The 19,473-nt window shown below is 44.6% G+C and overlaps 1 long non-coding RNA gene and 1 other non-coding gene across 2 annotated transcripts in view; one reads left to right on the forward strand and one right to left on the reverse strand.

Moving 5' to 3' along the window:
* LOC144698290 (uncharacterized) overlaps positions 1–19,473 on the forward strand; it is a 493,807-nt gene that overhangs the window by 186,027 nt on the left and 288,307 nt on the right. The window lies entirely within an intron of this gene.
* On the reverse strand, positions 7,716–7,797 carry trnas-uga (transfer RNA serine (anticodon UGA)). Its single transcript has one exon. It is a non-coding gene; the product is annotated as a tRNA-Ser (tRNA).

Below are 19,473 nucleotides of genomic sequence, written 5' to 3' on the forward strand. Positions count from 1 at the left end.
GTCAATTACTTTCAGTGATGAATTTCTGCCGCGTGTCGCCTTGTCAGTTTCACAGGGATGAGGTTGGCGGCACCTGGTTAAAATGAGGAATAATGAGAACTGCAGTCAGCAGGATTCAAACCGACAGGGGGAGACACCAGTGGATTTCAAATCCATCACCTCAAACATTGAGTTATGACCAACAGCTGCTCCGAGCTCAAAGGTGTTCTTATAAAATCAGAGATGGCGAAAAAGTCACTCGGCCCATCGCGCCTGTGCTGGCTCTTTGGAAGAACAATTCACCCAATTCCACACACCCGACTTTCCCCCGCAGCCATTTATATTTGTATTACCTCTCCCCGTTCTTCCTGTCAAAATAAAGGAGCATTAAACCAGAATCTCCTCTTGTTCACCTAAAGGAAATTCCTAAAGTGCCTGAAAGGGGGAATGTGACTGAAACTGTGGCAGCGCTGGGATTCGGACTAACTCCTATATTCACAAAAAAACAAGTATCTGTTGGAACTCGCTGGGTGACCAGCAGAGGTGGCAATTTTTGCTATTTATTTTATTTTGTTTGCCACTGAAGGACCCAGTGACAGCCCGGAACTGTGTGACAACGAATGATATTCCAGCTAACAGCAATCGCTCTTGTCATTGGCTGAGGAAGTCGTTTGTGTTCGATATAAACGTGTCATTTTGTGGGAGAAACGTGTCTCCGGTGAGCGAGGTCTGGAATGAAAATAAAAGGCACAGGTAGCACAGATCAGCCGGTTGTGAGGTTTGCAAACAGTTTCTCTGGCGCAGAGGTGATTAGGGATCGGCGCTTTCGCTGCTGCAGTTCTATATATACTTTTTCACATAAACATAATTGATTTATGCAATTGATTTCATAGCGAATTTAAAACAACACATTTTTTCTTATCAAGTCACCCTCGTTATTTCTGGGCTGATATCTACAACCTGATTCAATGCGCTCTAGAAATGGGAGAGCTGGATTCAGGTTCCAGTCTCTGGCGGACTGGGTCCGAATCCCTCGGCTGCCAAAATTTCAGATGCTTCCCCCTTTCTGGCACTTTAGGAATTCTGTTTGGGTGGAAAAGAGACAACTCCAGTATAATACCGGGCGGGGGTTGGGGTCGGGGGTGGGGGGAAGCGTGCGGATTGCGGTCCTTGATTTTGTTTGGAAGAACGGGGAGAGGCAATACAAATACAAATTGCTGTGGGGGAAAGGCGGGTGTGTGGAATTGGTTGAACTGCTCTTCCAGAGAGCCAGCACAGGCACAATGGGCCGAGTGACTTATTTTGTCACCATCTCTAACTTGATATGAGCCCGCTTGGACTATGGATGTGTTGTTAGTCGTGGAGGCGTGTTTAAAACGATGCTTTCAACATCTATCGGGTCTTCCCAATGTAGATTGCAATCCTGCTGACTGTGGTTCTTATTATTCCCGATTTTAACCAGGTACCAACAGGATTAATTATCGGGTAAATAGAATAAAACAAAAACACCCGCGCTTTCTTATTTAAATTAATTTGTATGGATTCACGAAATCTGCAGTCACAAATGGAACAAACTCCTTTCTTTCTGGGTTTTTGTCTCTCCTCAGGCCTCTGTCACTCTCGGTGTATATGTCTGTGTGTGTTCCTCTGTCTGTGTCAATGTGGTTCCGTTCCCCATTTTTCACAATCCATACTTCATTCATTAGTTGTGTGGCTTCATATTAAAATCGTAGAGAGAAAATAAAAATAAATTTAAAAGATTGAAGAGGAAATTTTTTCTGTATTTTTTTTTGAGTGGAAACTGTTCAGTTACTAAGTGCTTATATTACAAAGTGGAAGGTGATTGAAATTTTCACCGAGCAACATTTAAACAGACATTCACCGGGTCCTTATGGTCGAGTTTTTAAGGAAATGGACGCTGGAGAGAGATAATTTGTAAATACAAATAGTCCAAACTCATATCCCTCGGACATTAGAAACTGTATTTCTTCTCGAAGCTGTTCCACGTGTGACATTTGCAGCTCTGATGTGAAACTTCAACTCTCACTCCACTGATTCGGGCGGAGCTGTTGTGCGTTTCGGTTTTCAATCAGTAAGTAAATCAGGCCTGTTTTAACAGTTTGTACCAGATCAATAAATCTTCATTCTCTGACCAGGAAACGATCCTGGACCGCGGCAGCACAAGGGCCGAATCCTCACCTCTAAATCACGAGGAAAGCTGTCTATAACTCTTGCAACGTGCTTTATCTGAGCCACATTTGCCATTTCTTCTGACAATTTCACCAGAGACAATTTTTTCCTACAGAATTTTGTGTTTAACTAGAACTCAAACGACATCTTCAGCTCATGACACCCATTCTTTTTAAGGGGTGAGTACAGTGGAGGATTGGCACCAATAAACTGTCGTTCAACTGGTCTGATTCTAAATCCCGTGCCAGAAATAACAAGAAAACCCCCTGAAATTGCTCAGTGTCTTGACTTCAAAAGCGTCGGATAGAATGTAAGAAAGTACATTTCCCAATAGTGTGCAATAAAATGTCGGAATGACAGTGAAAGAAGTAACCGTGATGCTGGAAAAGATAAAATTATAGACAGTTATAGTAAAGAAAGAGGCCATTCGGCCTGGCGCGCTGCTTTCAAAGGGCAGTTATGATTGATTAGCCAGGAGTGAAATTTGTGTCAGTGTAAACAGTCGGCAGTAAAATCTCTCACATTACCACAGCAGACATTCATCACAGAAAGCAACTGACATACATCAAGTTCTGCCGCTTTCATGTCGCATCTTTTAACTTCCTGTTCTCCCTCTCAGACATCTCCATGCCGATCAAATATCATCCACGTGGAACGTTATCCTGTTCCCCTTTCCATTTTTTATGGGGACTTAATGTACCAGGTGGTAGTGTTCCCATCTATCTGCTGCCATTGACCTTCTAAATGGTAGTGGTCGTGGGTTTGGAAGGTGCAGTCGAAGGAGCCAGGATGAGTTCCTGCAATGCATCTTGTAGACGGTACACACTGCTGCTACTGTGCGTCGGTGGTGGAGGAAGTGAATGGTGAAGGTGATAAGTGAGGTGTCAGCAAGTGGGCTACTTTGTACTGGATGGTGTCGAGCTGGAGCCAACAGTGTGTTACTGGAGCCGCGCTCACCCAAGCAAGTGGAGACTCCTGAATTGAGCCTTGTAGGTGCTGGGCGAGTTTGGGGATTCAGTAGGTGAATTACTCTTCACAGCATTCTCCGTGCCCGTCTTACCAATGAAATGGTTGGTAAGACATGCATTTCTAAACAAGAGCACACAACAGAATATACTACCAATGAATATTTTCGGTATTAGGCGATCTGTAGTTACAGTTTGAATAAGAGAGAATAAAAACAAACGGAAACATTCTGGTGAAGTTAAATCTTTTATCTTTGTGGAATGATGCAGCGTGATTTCTTTTCACACACAAACACAAAACAGGCGATGTCTCATCTGTAATCCTGTTGGCTGTAATGAAAATGAATATCAGGAGCTGCGCGGAACAAAGGGTCAATGGGAAACTTCTAGTTTTAGGCCAAAGTCAGAGGCCCATTTCGAGCTCGACGTCCACCTTATAGAGACACGGGCTAGTGCAGTAACAACAGAGACAGAGTCTGGTGTGGTAATTAATGAGACAGGACGTAGAGCAATTTAAGCAGAGACATTACTAGTGCAGTAATAATAGAAACAGCATCTAATGTTACTTAAGCAAAGACGGGAATTAACTGAGACAGGGTTCAGTTTGATAGACACGTGGCAGGTTCTACTGGAGTAATAGCTGAGACAGAGTCTTGTGAAATGCAAATAAAAACATGTTCTAGTTTTCTATAACCAGAGACAAGCTCTAGTGCAGTGTCATCTGGGGCATGGCTTATTGTAACTTTAGCCGAGACCTGCTTCAGTGCAGTCATGACTGAGATAGTGCCAAGTGTATTGTGGCCCTAGTCCAGTACATAAACAACTGTGGCTGAGCCAATTAGAGAAACAACTGAGAGATGACCTTCTCTAATATGATCAGAGACATGTTTTAGTGTAATTGAAACAGAAACGGCGTCTAATTTAATATGAACAGAGACAGTGCCAAATGCAGTAATAATTGAGACAGCGCCTGCTTCATGTGATGTGAGCAATCACTGTTTCACTGCCATCCACTGGTCAAACTTTGCTACTGCAGGTGCTGTGAAAATGTCGATACCATTTCCTGTTTCTGAGATCAATGGTTAAAATCAGAAATAATGGAAAACGTAGTCGGCAGGATTTGAACCTGCGCGGGGTAACCCCAATGGATTTGAACTCCATCGCCTTAACCACTCGGCCACGACTACAGACCTGTACAGTGGAATATATATATTTCATAGATGAAATCATAGAACATTGTGACAAAACAAAAACAGAATTACCTGGAAAAACTCAGCAAGTCTGGCAGCATCGGCGGAGAAGAAATCAGTCAACGTTTCGAGGCTTCATGGCCCTTCGGCAGAACTGCAGCATAGTTTCAACAAGGGAGAAATATACATTGGTTTAAGGTGGGTGGGGGGGGGAGGGGAAGAGACACATTGAGGGTGTGGTGTGAGCAGATAATAATCAAAAGATGTCACAGCCAAAAGGGTCAAAGAGGTGTTGAAGGTGGTGGTCTTTGTCTGAGAAAAGTGCTAATTAAGAATGGAAAACAGGATATTCAGAGTACAGCTCTAGTGGGGGTGGGGTTTTAGTTTTAGTTTTAGATTTAAAAATAATGGAAATAGGTGGGGAAAGAAGAATCTATATAAATTATTGAAAAAAAAGCGGGTGGGGGGGAAAAGAAACGGGGTGGGGATGGGGGGAGGGGGAGTTTAAGATCTAAAGTTGTTGAATTCAATATTCAGCCCAGAGGGCAGTAAAGTGCCTAGTCGGAAGATGAGGTGCTGTTCCTCCAGTTTGCGTTGGGCTTCACTGGAACAATGCAGCAAGCCAAGGACAGACATGTTGGCAAGAGAACAGGGTGGAGTGTTAAAATGGCAAGCGACAGGGAGGTTTGGGTCTTTCTTGCGGACAGACCGCAGGTGATCCGCAAAACGGTCGCCCAGTTTGCGTTTGGTCTCTCCAATGTAGAGGAAGCCGCATTGGGAGCAACGAATGCAGTAGACTAAGTTAGGGGAAATGCAAGTGAAATGCTGCTTCACTTGAAAGGAGTGTTTGGGCCCTTGGACGGTGAGGAGAGAGGAATTGAAGGGGCAGGTGTTGCATCTTCTGCGTGGGCATGGGGAGGTGCCATAAGTGGGGGTTGAGGAGTAGGGGGTGATGGAGGAGTGGACCAGGGTCTCCCGGAGGGAACGATCCCTACGGAATGCCGTCAAGGGGGGTGAAGGGAAGATGTGTTTGGTGGTGGCATCATGCTGGAGTTGGCGGAAATGGCAGAGGATGATCCTTTGAATGCGGAGGCTGGTGGGGTGATAAGTGAGGACAAGGGGGACCCTATCATGTTTCTGGGAAGGAGGAGAAGGCGTGAGGGAGGATGCGCGGGATATGGGCCGGACACGGTTGAGGGCCCTGTCAACGACCGTGGATGGAAAACCTCGGTTAAGGAAGAAGGAGGACATGTCAGAGGAGCTGTTTTTGAAGGTAGCGTCATCAGAACAGATGCGACGGAGGCGAAGGAACTGAGAGAATGGGATGGAGTCTTTACAGGAAGCGGGGTGTGAGGAGCTGTAGTCGAGGTAGCTGTGGGAGTCGGTAGGCTTGTAATGGATATTGGTGGACAGTCTATCATCAGAAATTGAGACAGAGAGGTCAAGGAAGGGAAGAGAAGTGTCAGAGATGGACCATGTGAAGATGATGGAGGGGTGGAGATTGGAAGCAAAATTCATTGTGACAGTTCACACAGCAACAAGAAAACAACATTCCCTGCGGAGGGCCAGGAGCGGAAGCGTGTTTAGTTCAAACACAGGAGACTTGTTCAGCCAATAACAGCATCGAGTGTCTTAGACATGAACATGAAGTGAACAGTGAGGTGAAATAGTGGAATAGCTTCTTTACCCATAGAGTGGTGGGAATGTGGAACCTGATGCCACAGGGAGTGGTTGAAGTGAATTGTACAGATACATTTAACTGGAAACTGGGCAAAAATTTAAGGGAGAAGGGAATAGATAGTTACAATTGTAGATTTAAATGAAGGAAAATTGGAGGAGGGTGGAGTGGATGATAAACCCCGGAGCGGACTGGTTGGACCAAATTCCCATTTCTGTTTCCTCCATCCTGTCAGAATAATACCAGATTCTGCCACCTTTCCAGATGATTGAAATAGCTTATCCCTGACACTGTTCATGTGAATACTGCCTGTAACCTCTCCAAAGACTTGACATCTTTCCCAAAGTGGGAACATAATATTTCAGCTGAGGTTAAATAAATGATTTACAAAGATTCAGCACCATCAGTTTGCTTTTGAACTCCAAGCCTCCATTAATGAACCCAAGGACCACATGAGCTATTTTTAAAGAAAGCAGAGAGATCAACTTGTCCTGCTACCTTCGAAGATTTGTGTACTTACAGCCCCACGTCACTCTATCCCTCTACTCAGTTCTCCACCAAACAACCTTTCACAGCCCGTGTGTGTTTTTTCCTTCACCTCCTCGTTCCGAACGCTGTCCACAAGCCTTGCAGAATGGCTCGTCCACTCCAATTTTGCCATTTCCTCGCTTCAGACCCGCTTCACCAGGGATAACTTTGTCCTACAAAATGGCGCGTTTACTTGGAACAGGAAGGGCTTGTTCAATGGCAATTGTTCAGCCAATGAGGACAACGGTTTCTGGGAGCTGGAACACGAAATCGACAGTGAGGTGAAATAGTCCCACAAGCTGCTCCTGTGTAAATTTCAATTTCCAAAACCCACCAACCTCATCACTGCGGTTCCTGTGAAACTGACAAGGGAACACGCGGCAGAAATTCATCACTGAAAGTAACTGAGACACATCCAATTCAAAACACTGTCGTGTCGCATCTGTTTCTGCTTCTGTCACTGCCTCTCCTCCAGCTCCCTCTGCCCGTCCAGCTCCCAGGTCAATTAGCTGCTTGATGCAGACACAGTCAGTTCATGAACCGAAGCTTTCCCTGGAAATCAGAGACAGGGAATGGAAGTCCCAAAGCTTCCGGAAGAGAAGGGTTTGCAAATGACAGTGTATAGATAAAACAGGATCTCTCTTCCTGGCTCTCCCACATACTGATTACATGAAAAGGACACGAGGGCAATCCACTGTCTGTTTAAATGTTGCTCAGTGAAAGTTTCTATCATCCTCCGCTGTGTAACTTTCGGGCACTGAGTCAACAAGCAGTCTGCACTCAAAAATAAACACAGGAAGTGGCAATCATATCTTGCAACATTAAAACCTGTTCATTTCCCTGTACCATTTACCACGAAGGTACATAACAAAAGTGAACAAATTTTGCGCTGGGAAAAATGTGTTCTTCCCTCGGTGAACTAAACCACACTGACAGACACAGAGGAGCACAGACGGACATATACACCGAGAGGGACAGAGGCCTAAAGAGAGACAAACACCCATGTCACCAACTTGGCTCAGTTTTCTTCCATTTCTGGCGATTTGGTGAATACTTTCAGATGAACGGAAATGAAAGAGCGCGCAAGTGAAGCGGGGAAAAAACACGGGAGTATTTGGAAGCTTCTGATTTCATTTCACCAGCAATTAGCTGTCGAGACAACGAAAAGGACAAACAGGGAAACAGCGCAGTTGGCAGGAGTCGAACCTGCGTGGTGAAACCACAATGGATTTCAAATCCATCGCCTTAACCATTCGGCCACGACTACTAAAGGAGCATGAATGTTTTTGAGCTAAAATTGCAGAACGGTTCCAGTGGAAAAAGCTGGCACTTGGCCCCACCCACTTCCGGTCACCCTGCAATTTTTATCGCCTCTCCTCGTTCTTCCTACCAAAATAAAGCACCGCAGGCGTCAGCTGCCCCGAGCGCATCCCAATGGATTTTCGAAAAAGAAAAACTAATTGAAATTTCGATCGTATTGGGATTTGAACCCACACTTCATAAGAGACTAAAACCCACGTTTCATGAAACGCTACAACCGAATTTCGAGGGTTTGGGCCTCTCGGACACAAACCTACAGAGCAAACAGAAGCACCGTAACCATCGCCTTGAGTGGTATCAGCGCTGAATTAGACCATAACAAATAGGAGTAGGAATGGAACCATTTTGCCCCTGGAGCCCCTCATAATATCACAGAATGACAGCTAATATTACACCACAGATAGAGGCCATTCGGCCCGTGTCATTGGAATATAGGATTTAGCAGCAGGAGGAGGCCATTCGGCCCATTGCGACTGCTCCACCATTCAATAAGCTCATGGCTGATCAGGTTGTGGTCTCAACTCCACCTTTTTGTTTGCCCCCAACCCCCATAACCTCTTCTCGATCAAAAATCTGTCTAATTCTGCCCTGAATAAATTCAGTGACCCAGCCTCCACTGCTTTCTGGGGAAAATAATTCCACAGACTAACGACCTTCGGCGGGAGAAAAAACCTCCTCGTCTCCGTCTGAAAAGGGAGACCTCTTACTCTTCTGGAAACTAACCCACCTGGTGCCGCTCCCCAGCCTTTTCCCCGGAGGCCTGCATTTTCTGTCCAATTCTCCTTTGAAATCCGCGATTGTATCTGCCTCCCCCACACTCTCAGGTAGTGCATTCCACATCCTAACCACTCGCTCTGTAATAGAGTATTGTAGATTTGTACACTTTGTTTGATGTTGCTTCTCTTCATTTTTTTCAACCAACATGAATCACTTCATGCTTCCTGACATTAAATTCCAGGTTCGTTTGAACAGTTTGCTAGAGGAATTCCTGTGCATTGTGACAGTTCACTCAGCGGTAAGAAATAAGGTTTATCCTGACTGGGAATTGAACCTGGGCTGCGGTGGTGAAAGCATCAAACCCTCTGCACAAAACTCTACGACTTCTAATGAAGCCGAGGGCAGTGTTCGCTCAGAAACCAGCGGCTGTGACATTAACAAAGCGGGATGGATAGAGACTCAGTTTGAGCGGTGACACTGCCGGAGGATTGGAGAACTGGGGATCACCCATGAAAACAGCAGAGCTTTAAAAACAGTCAGCGCCCAAACCCACGACCCTGAGATGTAGATTCTCATACGCTACGGACAGAGCTAGCCAGGCATGCGAACTACTTACTTCCTTTGCAAACATCCAGGGAGATCAATGTTGTTTTCCACATGGAGCCTCAGCTTGTTCTGAATTTCAAAGTGTGGAAGGTAATCGACCTACAAAAGCCCCAAGGTTACAATACATTCCTCTCAATCACCAATAACATCATTCACATCTTCCTCTTCTTAGCTGCACCTCCTTCGAAATTTGCATCGTTCATACTGCTATTTTTCTCTTTGACATTTTAATATGAAGCTGCACATCTGATGTGAGTTAAGTTTCTGATGGTGAATGTATGTTGGCCCGTCGGGGAACAGAACCACATTAACACACACAGAGGAACACACACAGTCATATACACCGAGAGTGACAGAGGCCGAAGGAGAGACAAACACCCAGAAAGCAAGGATGTTACCAACTTGGCCAATTGTTGTTCCATTTCAGGGGCCAAATGTAGTGAATGTTTGCAGATGAACAGGAGTAAGAAACACGGGGGTATTTGGGTGGTTTTCTTTTTCATTTGACTGATAATTTATTCTGCAAATAGTTTGTGTCAATCAGGAATGAGAAGAAGGGGAGTTGGGACGATTCGAACCACGTGGAAAAACGCCTCAACCACTCGGCCAGGACAACTGGGTAAAGGCTGATTGTTGTTTGTTTAAAATAATAGAATGAATACAGGGAGTTCCAGTGAAAGAGGATCTTCCAGTCCATGCCATTGCCCCACCTTTTCCCAGTCCCCCTGGGATTTACACTGTCTCTCCTCATTCTTCCAACTGAAATACAACACGGCACAGCTCAGCTTCCCCTTCACCGCACGGAGAATTTTTTGGAAGCGTCTCAAATAACAAAGCAGCAGAAAGTTTGGCAGCGGTGGGAGTGAAGCGCAAATCACCAGAGAGATCGGAACCTGAACCAGCGGCTGAGCCCGTTCGGCCTCACTACCACATTCAGGTTAGACACAAACATTGTCTTCACCAACATTGACACTGAATTAGAATATGAAAAATAATTTTCAGGAATTCAGGAATTGGCCATTCGGCCCCTCGAGCATTCTCAGCTACTTAATAAGATCATGTGAAAACTTCAATCATCCTCCGCTTTGTAACATCCAGAAGTTAAGTTGCTGAACAGTCTCCACTCAAAATAAAGAGAGAAATGTCCTGTTAACAGCTTTTCTTTTGCTGATATGAAGTCAGAGAACTAACATGGATAATGACTGGGTGGTAAAAATGGGAAACTGAACAACATTGACTCACACAGAAAAGCACAAATACGCATTGTTAAGATTTGAAATTGTGCTTATTTTCACACTGTCTTTCAATGTGCAGAAAGTGGAGCTGTGATCAGCTTATAGCTCAGAAGATGCACAGCAAGAATGTACATAACAGGCTGATGCTCACGGTGCCTGTTGGGACTCGGTGAGCTGCATCTAACGATTGAGACCATTTAATTGTCGTTTAACGAGCCCGGTACCAAATTCTGTGCTAGAAATGAAAAGAAAACTCGCTGAATTTGCTTATTGTCTTGAATTCAAAGCATCCCATGGAAGATAAGAAAGTTCATCCGAACCGTGGTGTTAGGAAACAGAAAATGACAGAAAGTTACAGCAAGGAAAGAGGCCATTCGGCCCTGTGTGCTGCTTCCAAAGAACAGTGTGATTGGTTGATCTGAATATTCAAAGGTATTCGCCATTTAGGAAGAATGGGCAAAAAGGAAAACGAGGCGGGGTCGCGCAGTTAATAAGGAACGAGATTGGTACATTCGTGAGAGAGGATCTTAGATTGAAGAATCAAGATGTAGAATCAGTTTGGGTGGAGCTAAGGAACAATAAGAGGCAACAAACATTGGCAGGAGTTGTTTATAGGCCACCAAACTGCAGTGGTAATGTTCAGCATGAGGTAATTCAGGAAATTAGATCTGCTTGTGACATGGGTAAATCAGGAATAATATTCTGCCTTGCACCACCAGCTCTATAGTCATTGCTTTGTAACCTATCACAGCCCTTCTCTTTTATTTTCACCCCCTCACTCCAACTCTGGATTTATTCCCGAGTTTTGCCCTTGTGACATTTCCATCTCTGATGTGAAACTCCCACTCTCACTCCACCAGTTCTAGCAGAGCTAAACCGTGTTATTTTCAACGAGAAAATCAATCACATTGATTTGAACAGCTCATCCAGGAGTAATATTTTTCAACTCCCTAACCATGAATCGAACGCAAGCGGTACTGATAAAATTGCCGCATTCTAACCACTCACCCAGCAGTTGGACACATGTAGGCTGCGTATGGCATTTTTTCATTCCAGATCTCTTTCACCACACCAAGTTTCTTTGACCAAATAGTCTGTGTCAGTTGAACACAAGTGACGTCTTCAGCCAATGAGATGAACCACAGCTGTTCACTGGAACATGAAATCGATACTTCCTGTCACAGCCATGACCTGATCTTTTCCCCTGTACCCTGCAATTTATCCTGTCTCTCCTCGTTCTTCCTACCAAACTGGGAGTGAAAGAATGAGAATGATCCAACCTGGCCAATTACCGCCCCTTCAGTCTACTCTCCATCATCAGTAAAGTAATGGAAGTGGTCATCAACAGTGCTATCAAGCGGCACTGACTTGGCAATAACTTGCTCACTGATGCCAAGTTTGGGTTCCACATGGGCCACTCAGCTTCTGACCTCATTACAGCCTTGGTTCAAACATAAACATAAGAGATGAACTCCAGAGATGAGGAGAGATATCAAGACAGCATTTGACCGAATGTGACATCAAGGAGCCTGAGCACAGATGGAGTCAATGGGAATCAGGGGAAAACTCTCTGCTTGTTGGAGTAATGCCTCGCACAAAGAAAGATGATTGTGGTTGTTGGAGGTCAGTCATCTTAGCTCCAGGACATCACTGCAGGACTTCCTCAGGGTAGTTTCCTCAACCCATCTTCAGCTGCTTCACCAATGAACTTCCTTCCATCATAAGGTCAGAAGTGGAGATGTTCGCAGATGATTACACAAAGTTCAGCACCACACCCGATTCCTCAGATACTGAAGCAGTCCATGTCCAAATGCAGGAAGACCTGGACAATATCCAGGCTTGGGCTGATAAGTGGCAAGTAACATTCGCACCACACAAGTGTCAGGCATTGACCATCTCCAACAAGAGAGAATCCGACCATCGCCTCTTGATGTTCAATGGCATTAGCAGCCCTGAATCCCTCACTATCAACATCCTGGGGGTTACCATTGACTAGGAACTGGACTAGCCATATAAACACTGTGACTACAAGAGCAGGTCAGACGCTAGGAATCGTGCAACGAGTAACTCACCTCCTGACTCCCCAAAGCCTGTCCACATCTACAAGCACATATTAGGAGTGTGGTGGAATACTCCCCACTTGACTGGATGAGTGCAGCCCCCACAACAGTGAAGAAGCTGGACACATTCCAAGGCAAAGCAGTCCACTTAACTGGCACCACATCCACATTAACGCCTTTCACCACCGACGCACAGTGGCAGCAGTGTGCACCATCTACAAGATGCACTGCAGGAATTCACTAAGGCTCCTTAGACAGCAGCGTCCAAACCCGCAATCGTTGCCAGCTAGGAGGGCAAGGGCAGCAGGTAGATAGGCACGCCACCACCTGGAATCTGCCCTTCAAGTCACTCACCACACTGACTTGGAAATATATCGCCGTTCCTTCACTGTCACTGGGTCAAAATCCTGGAACTCCCTCCCTAACAGCACTGTGGGTGTACCCACACCACATGGACTGCAGCGGCTCAAGAAGGCAGCTCACCGCCACCTTCTCAATGGAAACTAGGAATGGGCAATAAATGCTGGCCCAGCCAGCAAAGGCCACATCCCATGAATGAATAAAACAAAGATCCATGTTAGCCTGTAAAAAATATTGCCTTGTTCTTCTGACCAAAGTAAAGCACTGCCAACGTCAGTGCCTGGAGCAAATCTGACGTATTTTCTCAGGTGAGGAACCAGCTGAAGCTTTCAATATTGGCTTTATTAACTTTGAGTTTCCAAATGGAAATTTTACAGTGGCTTGAAAGCGAATAAAAACAGGGTTAAGGAGAAAGAGAAGGAAATTGGCAATAATTATAAAGTCCTTTGTACAAAACTGACATAGATACCATGGGTGGAAGGTCCTCTTACTGTGCTGTGCCATTTGATGATGACATTGTTGATCAGTCTGTCTCCAGCATTCCTAATGAGAACAGCCGAATTCCATTTCTTCAAAACAAAGACCCAAAGTGCTGCTGCATGACGTCACCGCTTAACATTCCAGACAGCTCCATTGGGATCTTTACAGCGCAGGGTTTATAGAGGCGAGTGGGGTCATATTCGCTTCACATGTGATGGAGCTGCGGTTTGAAACCTGGCAAGATCATTATCCAGGCTTGTTTATTTGAGTGAGTGAAAGTTCGATAATTTACGTTTGATGTAAATATGAACACGACGGTTGGAATTCTGCTGACTGAAGTTTTCACCATTTGTGATTTTAACCAAATTAGTTAATTAGAAGGAAACCTATCCAAATACGTCCGTATTTTCTGATTTCCATTCATTTGTCAGCATTCAGGGAATTTGCTTTCGGAAATGGAACAAACACTGAGCCAAGTTCGTGACATCCTTGCTTTCTGGGCCTGTGTCTCGCCTTAGACCTCTGTCACTCTCGGTGTATATATCCCTGTGTCTGTTCCTCTGTGATTGTCAATGTGGTTCAGTTCCCTGAGGGGGTTAAAACGTTTTTAACGTCGCAAACTTGATTCACATTAGTTGTGCGAATTCATGTTAAAATGTCACAGAGAAAAGTATCAGCGTGAAAGATAAAACAAGAGACTGACCCTTTCTATATATATCCTACAACAACAACAACATATATTTATAAAGCGCCTTTAACCTAAGGAAACGTCACAGGAGTTCCCCAGGACCATTATATAACAAGGTGTGACACCGAGCCTCATGTTCGGTCAGATGACTAAAAACTCGGTCACAGTGGGAGGTTTTAAGAACTGTCTTAAAGGAGGAAAGTATCGATTTCATGTTGCAAATAACAGCAATGGTTCTTCTCATTTGTTAAGAAGTCGCTTGTGTTCAATCTAAACAGAACATTTGGTGGGAGAAAGTTTCCTCTGGTGAAAGATTTCGGGAATGAAAAGAAAATGTCAAAAGTTGCTTCCATCATCCAAATCTCAAGCCTTCTTGGTAGTTTCCCTGATTTCAAGTGACTTGGGATCGGTGCTTCCATTGAACCAACAGGGAATAGGGTGGAGGGTTTTGGAAATTGGAAGTTGCGCATGTGCAGCTTGTGGGACTATTTCACCTCACTGTCGATTTTATGTTCCAGCTCACAGCAACCATTGTTTTCATTGACTGACAAAGTCGTTTACCTTGAACATAAACAGGCAGTTTTGTGGTGAAAGAGATCTGAACTGAAAAACAATAGGCAAAAGCAGCGAAGATAAGCCAAATCAAAAACTGCTGGTCTAGCTTCCCTGGTGGTCTAGTGGTCAGGATTCGGCGCTCGATTCCCGGTCAGGGAATGTCGAGTTATTGAATCTGTTGGAACGAGTGTTGATTATTCATTGATTGGAAACGTTTAAAAGCTCCACCAGAATCAGAGAAGTGTGGGTTTAAGTTTTACCTCAGAGCTGGAAAACATCACACTTGGTTCAAGTTGAGGGAATGAAGGGAGAGGAGTGAGGGCTGGTTCCAAAGCACTGACGAAAGAAATGTTGGTGTGAGGCAAAATATGGGTGGGAGAAGGGCAAATTTTGCTGCCTACTGTTTGCACTGGCACAAATATCACTCCTGATAGATCAACCAATCACTACTGTTCTTTGAAAGCAGCACGTCAAGCCGAATGGCCTCTTTCTGTGCTGTGAATTTCTTTAATTTTATGTTTCGCAACAGCACAGGTCATTCTGCCATTTTATAACCCACTCGAGCGAGATGTACTTTCTTTCCTTGTATTCAGCGCTTTTGAAACCAAAACACGGAGCAAATTCAGTGAGTTTTCTTGTCATTTCCAGCACGAGATTTGTCACGAGACTAATTGAGCAACACATTAATGGTGTCAATCCTTCACTGGAGCTCACCGCGTCCAAAGAGCACTGTTATCATCAGCCTGTTATATAACTTCTTGCAGTACATCTGCTGAAGAATGTAAGCTTATCACAGCTCTGCTTTCTGCACATTCTGCACAGTGTGAAAATCAATTTCAAAGCTGAACAACTGGGAGCAGAGTGGCTTTGGATAATCGGCACTGGGCACATTCCTGTAATCAGTATCTGGGAGAATCAGGAAGATGAGATCCTGGTGTCTCTTTACTCACGAGTTTTACCCATTCCCACGAACTTACTGTGTCTGCATCGAGCAGCTAATTAATGTGGGAGCTCGACGGTCAGCGGAAGCTGGAGGCGAGGCAGGGACAGAAGCAGAAAGAGATGCAACATGAAAGTACTTTGAATTTGACGTGTGTCAGTTGCTTTCAGTGGTGAATTTCTGCCTTGTAAGTTTCACGGGAGCCGCAGTGATTAGTTGGTGTTTGTTTTTTAAGCAGCAAGATTTAAAATTAAAAAAGATAAAAGCAAATTACTGCGCATGATGGAAATCTGAAACAAACACAGAAACTGCTGGAAAAACTCAGCAGCTGGAGGGAGAAACAGGGTCAAAGCTTCCAGTCCGTACGGCTCTTAGTCAGATTTTTAACCTATTACAGCGCCCATGACCCTGACATTAAGAGTCTAATGCTCGACCGACTAACCTAGCCGGGCATGTGAAAAAGCTGTTTCGTATCCCAACATACATGGATAAACCTGTTGATTTCCGCCTGATATCTCAGCTTGGTCGGAATTTTAAAGTGTGGAACGTAATCGGCCGACAAATGCCCCAAAGTTGCAATGCATTCCCCTCAATCATCAATCACATCATTCACATCTTCCCCTTCTTAGCTGCAGCTCCTTCCAAATACTGTGATCCATTTTCCTCAGTATTTTCTCCTGGATTTAATATTTACCTGCTTTGTGACCTCATTTTGAAATCAGATTCGCTTCAATATCCAACACAAATTGAATTACAAACCTGACAGACAAACAATGGAAAACAAGTCACTCGGTAACACAAATCCCATGGTGCTCATTTTCAGATTCACAACAGTCAGCTTTTCAATAAAATGAAGGAATTTTACAGTGATAAGTTTAGAAAGTTGGTGTGACTTTTATTTGTGACTCACTCACTCGGGAATTCTGTAAATGCTCCCCGGAGGTTTAGTGACCGGGATATAATGTACCTGCATCTTCCTGAGCCTGTGCTCGGTGTATTGGGAGGTTTGGCCCGGGTTGGAGAATCTTGTGTTCCAAGGATGGGCAGTAACTCGCTGATTGAAGCTGCAGTCGCCGCTTTCTGCTGGCAGCGGGTGATTGGAAAGTGTAGGGCCGGAATATTGCGGCTTTTCTGCTTTTCCCTGTCTCACTCACTGCAGAGCTGAAGAAGAGAGTATAATTGATGGGTTCGTTTGATTCCAACAATTTCATGGATTTCTGATGGGTTAGATGAAGGTACGGAGTGGGTCCAAATCTTTTCTCATTGTATTTGACAGAAAACGTAGTTTTAAAAAGAAGCTGTTTTTGTGGGACCTCACTGGACAACAAAAGACCTGCACCGTTTGGGGAAGATATCTTGCAGCCCAAGTACCCAATGACAATCCAGAACTGTGTGGCAATGATTGGTGATGAGGGGGAAAAACAATAAACACCTTCACCCTCTGGGTGGTTTTGAATCACCAACCTTTCAGTTATCAGGCAAACACGCTGAACAATTGCGTCACAGACACTTACACAAACCTAACTGACAAGGTATCCCAACCAGGCTGTCAGTGAGTCTAATCTTCAGATTGCCACTACCCAGATTGCTGTTGCGCTCTATCAGTTTTACTCTTCTAAAATAAAGGGTGAGACATTCATTGTGGACACATGGAAACAGTTTTATCCCACCCACTGCAGACACATCCATGTCACTGGGAACTAGCTTTCCCACAACCACTTCCCTTCGAGCCTTTCATTGTCTTGTCTATTACCAAGTATTCTGATTGTCCCGAAGCCGATATTAGGTTTGAATTCCTGATGTGCAGTAACGAGAATCCTTCCACTGTCTCAGATCAGTTAATTTCACTAACAACATCAGAGTCAATGTTCCAGCGTCTTAAAGAAGGGAAAGGTGCCTTGACTGTCTCTGGTTCACTCTTCATTCACATTGGATTCCATTTCTCAAAGGGGACTTTCATTTCCTTCTTGAGCTCCCTGATCACATCTGGCAGCATCTTTGGATTAAGAGGCTTAATTAACATTTCAGATGCAGCGCAGTTCTAATGAAAGGCTACAGAGCTGAAATGAAAACTATGTGTCTCTCTCCACAAACGCTCCCAAATCTGCTGAGAATTCCAGCATTTTCTGTTTATTATTTCAGATAACCAGCATGTGCAGTACTTTATTTTTTTTCCCTGATTAGTGAAACGTATAAGACCCTGAGCAGTACTTGACAGAGCGGATTTGGAGAGGATGTTACCTCTTCTGGGAGAATCTAGAACTCGGGATCGCTGTTTAAAAATAAGGGGTCACCCATTTAAAACGGAGATGAGGCGATTTTTTTTTCTCTCAGTGGGTCGTGAAACTTATGAACTCTCTTCCTAAAAAGGCTGTGGAAGCAGAGTCTTTAAATATTTTTAAGGCAGAGGTGGATATATTCTTGGCAAGCAAGGGGGTGGCAGGTTATCGGAACTAAGTGGGGTACAGATTTCAGGTGACTATCAGATCAGCCATCATCTTATTAAACGGCGGAGCAGGCTTGAGGGGCCGAATGGCCTACTCCTGCTCGTTTTTCTTAAGTAGTGCTAAGAATGTGGAACCCATTACCAGTAGATTTCGAGATCATGTCTGAGCTGAAAATGTGTAGGTAAATTCACACTGTAAACAGATTGTTCACCAACTGGAATTGGAAAGGGATTCAATCCCATCCCATTTACTGACACAGCAACATAGTCTCGCTGGTGGGAGACCATTCAGATACTTCTCATGTACAAAGGGCTTTAATCAGTTTTCCCACAAGTTAACACTCCAACTTTAAAAGCCTAAAGGATTTGATCCACAATCAGAGAATTGATACTAGCATGACACAGTTTAAATGTTCCACATATAGTGGGAAAAGCCAGGAGCTCACCCAATCTGCTGAGACTGCACTGAGTTCAGATCTAACTGTAGGATCATTATATCCAGGAGAGAATTGAGGTGGAGCCCTGAGCAATTTGGCCGCTGCATCAAGTGATTCAACAATTTTATGTCTTGCCCCTATGTCACCCATCGTATTCTGATTACAGGACAGACGTTTCTGTTCTACAATATGATCTTTCAATGGCACAGCGGAAACCCAAGTTTCACTGCGAGACAGAATGTGCCCTATCCTCACTCCAGCAGCTTGCTGCGCGTGCGCATTGCGGTGTATGATGGTGCATGCGCATTTCGGTCTGTTTCATGAGCATGCGCAGTGCTGGCCTGTGACTGAAGCTACTCAGTGCGGCGGAGATATTGTCGAGCGGAGTCAACTAACAGAGTTAGTGAGTGTGTGAGGAGGAATGGAGCCAGCGGAATGGGCAGGGAGGCTTCATAAAGACACACTTCAGGCCGTAGACCCCAAATAACAAGGTGCCGGTCTTGTGTTTGCAGAGAACGGGCCGAAAAAGTCTGGATTTCTCCCTTCGCCAAGCCCGGCCGCCATCTTTATAGGGGGCAATGTGCAGCAGGGCGCATGCGCGGTCATCCTGGTCCAGGTCGCAGGAGGAGAGAATCTTGTGCATTTCTATCCTGGACTGACAGGGATGGATTTTGGAAACTCCTTTTACAGGGGGTCAGAAGGGGAGGATTTACACACAGTAAACTCAAGCCAATAGAAACGTTTGGCCTTTCTGAATTTCTGTTCGGGACTGACTGATGGATTTTGTGAACTCTATTTACAGGATGTTAGAAGAGGAGGGGAAACTTGAGGGAGATGAGAAACCAAAACCAAACATCACGTCAAAATCTGAAAGTCACTTGTTTCACCGGGACCTGAATATCACCAGCCTTTGAATGTAAGCATTGAGTTCCAGGACATTACCAGTCACTGGGTAAAAAAAATCTCTTCCTGGCATCCGCCTTGTGGATCTTGCCCAAAATCTTAGAAGTCTGTCCCTTAATCGTTTCATAATCAGCTAATGGCAACAGTTTTTATTTAACTACCTTTCATTATCCTGTATACCTCTATCAAATCTCCC

This window comes from Cetorhinus maximus, chromosome 23 (assembly GCF_964194155.1).
Source record: "Cetorhinus maximus chromosome 23, sCetMax3.hap1.1, whole genome shotgun sequence".
NCBI lineage: Eukaryota > Metazoa > Chordata > Chondrichthyes > Lamniformes > Cetorhinidae > Cetorhinus > Cetorhinus maximus.